Source organism: Arachis duranensis, chromosome 4 (genome assembly GCF_000817695.3).
Source record: "Arachis duranensis cultivar V14167 chromosome 4, aradu.V14167.gnm2.J7QH, whole genome shotgun sequence".
Classification (NCBI taxonomy): Eukaryota; Viridiplantae; Streptophyta; class Magnoliopsida; order Fabales; family Fabaceae; genus Arachis; species Arachis duranensis.
In genome coordinates this window covers 47,257,335-47,260,976 of record NC_029775.3, presented here as the reverse complement: position 1 = coordinate 47,260,976, position 3,642 = coordinate 47,257,335, and positions in this window count along the sequence as shown.

The following is a 3,642-nucleotide window of genomic DNA, read 5'->3' as shown; positions in this document are numbered from 1 at the left end:
ACCAGCTTTTGTGCCAGTTTGGGCGTTTAACTCCCATTCTTGTGCCAGTTCCGGCGTTTAACGTCGGGAATTCTGATGGTGACTTTGAACGCCGGTTTGGGCCATCAAATCTTGGGCAAAGTATGGACTATTATATATTTCTGGAAAGCCCAGGATGTTTACTTTCCAACGCCGTTGAGAGTGCGCCAATTGGGCTTCTGTAGCTCCAGAAAAGCCAATTCGAGTGCAATGCGGTCAGAATCCAACAGCATCTGCAGTCCTTTTTAGTCTCTGAATCAGATTTTTGCTCAAGTCCCTCAATTTTTGCCAGAAAATACCTGAAATCACAGAAAAACACACAAACTCATAGTAAAGTCCAGAAAAGTGATTTTTAACTAAAAAATAATAAAAATATACTAAAAACTAACTAGAACATACTAAAAACATACTAAAAACAATGCCAAAAAGCGTATAAATTATCTGCTCATCACAACACCAAACTTAAATTGTTGCTTGTCCTCAAGCAACTGAAAATCAAATAAGATAAAAGAAGAGAATATACAATGAGTTCTAAAAATATCTATGAAGATCAGTATTAATTAGATGAGCGGGGCTTTTAGCTTTTTGCCTCTGAACAGTTTTGGCATCTCACTCTATCCTTTGAAATTCAGAATGATTGGCTTCTTTAGGAACTCAGAATCCAGATAGTGTTATTGATTCTCCTAGTTGAGTATGATGATTCTTGAACACAGCTACTTATTGAGGTGTGCCCGTGGCCCAAAGCACTCTGTCTTCCAGTATTACCACCGGATACATACATGCCACAGACACATAATTGGGTGAACCTTTTCAGATTGTGACTCAGCTTTGCTAGAGTCCCCAATTAGAGGTGTCCAAGGTTCTTAAGAACACTCTTTTTGCCTTGGATCACAACTTTATTTCTTTCTTTCTCTTTTTTTCGTTTTTTTCTTTTTTTTTTTGTTTTTCTCCTTCTCTTTTTTTTTTGTGTTTACTGCTTTTTCTTGCTTCAAGAATCATTTTTATGATTTTTCAGATCCTCAGTAACATGTCTCCTTGTTCATCATTCTTTCAAGAGCCAACATTCATGAACCACAAATTCAAAAGACATAAGCACTGTTTAAGCATGCATTCATAAAACAAAAGTATTGCCACCACATCAAAATAATTAAACTGTTATAAAATTCAAAATTCATACAATTCTTCTCTTTTTCAATTAAGAACATTTTTTATTTAAGAGAGGTGATGGATTCATAGGACATTCATAACTTTAAGGCATAGACACTAAGACACTAATGATCACAAGACACAAATATAGATAAACATAAGCATAAAATTCGAAAAACAGGAAAATAAAGAACAAGGAGATTAAAGAACGGGTCCACCTTAGTGATGGCGGCTTGTTCTTCCTCTTGAAGATCCTATGGAGTGCTTGAGCTCCTCAATGTCTCTTCCTTGTCTTTGTTGCTCCTCTCTCATGATTCTTTGGTCTTCTCTAATTTCATAGAGGAGAATGGAATGTTCTTGGTGCTCCACCCTTAGTTGTCCCATGTTGGAACTCAATTCTCCTAGGGAGGTGTTGATTTGATCCCAATAGTTTTGTGGAGGAAAGTGCATCCCTTAAGATGAATCTCTCCATCTCCCATGACTCGGAGGTGGAAGCTTTTGCCTTCCCTTTCCTCTTTCTAGAGGTTTCTCCGGCCTTGGATGCCATAAATGGTTATGGAAAAACAAAAAGCAAATGTCTCCCTCTATGTAAACTCCAACTCATGAACTTCTATTTTTTCTCCAATCATGATGCTATGAATCATGATAGCCCGGTCTATAGTAACTTCGGACCGGTTGCTAGTGGGAATGATTGAGCATTGGATAAACTCCAACCATCCCCTAGCCACAGGCTTGAGGTCATGCCTTCTCAGTTGAACCTGATTTCCTCTTGAATCTCTCTTCCATTGGGCGCCCTCTTCACAAATGACTGTGAGGAGTTGGTCCAACCTTTGATCAAAGTTGACCCTTCTAGTGTAAGGGTGTTCATCTCCTTGCATCATGGGTAAGTTGAATGCCAACCTTACATTTTCCGGACTAAAATCCAAGTATTTTCCCCGAACCATAGTAAGCCAATTCTTTGGGTCCGGGTTCACACTTTGATCATGGTTCTTGGTGATCCATGCATTAGCATAGAACTCTTGAACCATTAAGATATGCATTGGCATAGAACTCTTGAACCATTAAGATTCCGACTTGTTGAATGGGGTTGGTAAGAACTTCCCAACCTCTTCTTCGGATCTCATGTCGGATCTCTGGATATTCACTCTTTTTGAGTTTGAAAGGGACCTCGGGGATCACCTTCTTCAAGGCCATAACTTCATAGAAGTGGTCTTGATGCACCCCTTGAGATGAATCTCTCCATCTCTCATGACTCGGAGGTGGAAGCTTTTGCCTTCCCTTTCCTCTTTCTAGAGGTTTCTCCGGCCTTGGATGCCATAAATGGTTATGGAAAAAAAATCAATGCTTTTACCACACCAAACTTAAAAGGTTTGCTCGTCCTCGAGCAAAAGAAGAAAGAAGAAAGTAGAAGAAGAAGAAATGAAGGAGATAGAGGAGGCTTTGTGGTTCAGCCAAAGGGGGAGAAGTAGTGTTTAGGTAGTGTGAAAATGAAGGAGTGAAGATGGGTTTATATAGGGGTGGGGAGAGGGTTAGGGTTCGGTTATGGGAGGGTGGGTTTGGGAGGGAAAGTGTTTTGAATTTGAATGGTGAGGTAGGTGGGGTTTTATGAAGGATGGATGTGAGTGGTGAAGAGAAAGATGGGATTTGATAGCTGAAGGGTTTTTGGGAAAGAGGTGTTGAGGTGATTGGTGAATGGGTGAAGAAGAGAGAGAGTGGTGGGGTAGGTGGGGATCCTGTGGGGTCCACAGATCCTGAGGTGTCAAGGAAAAGTCATCCCTGCACCAAATGGCAAGCAAAATTGCTCTTTGTGCCAATTCTGGCGTTTAACGCCAACTTCTTGCCCTTCTCTGGCGTTTAACGCCAGTCTGGTGCCCCTTTCTGGCGTTAAACGCCCATAATGGTGCCATTCTTGCCCTTTACTGGCGTTTAACGCCAGTCTGGTGCCCCTTTCTGGCGTTAAATACCCAGAATTGTGCCAGACTGGGCGTTAAACGCCCATCTGCTAGCCTTACTGGCGTTTAAACGCCAGCAAGATCTTCCTCCAGGGTGTGCTATTTTTCTTTCTGTTTTTCATTCTGTTTTTGCTTTTTCAGTTGATTTTGTGACTTCTCATGATCATCAACCTACAGAAAACATAAAATAACAAAGGAAAATAGATAAAATATAACATTGGGTTGCCTCCCAACAAGCGCTTCTTTAATGTCAGTAGCTTGACAGTGGGCTCTCATGGAGCCTCAGAGATGCTCAGAGCAATGTTGGAACCTCCCAACCCCAAACTTAGAGTTTGAATGTGAGGGTTCTACACCAAACTTAGAATTTGGTTGTGGCCTCCCAACACCAAACTTAGAGTTTGACTGTGGGGGCTCTGTTTGACTCTGTTTTGAGAGAAGCTATTCATGCTTCCTCTCCATGGTGACAGAGGGATATCCTTGAGTCTTAAACACAAAGGATTCTTCATTCACTTGAATGATCAATTCT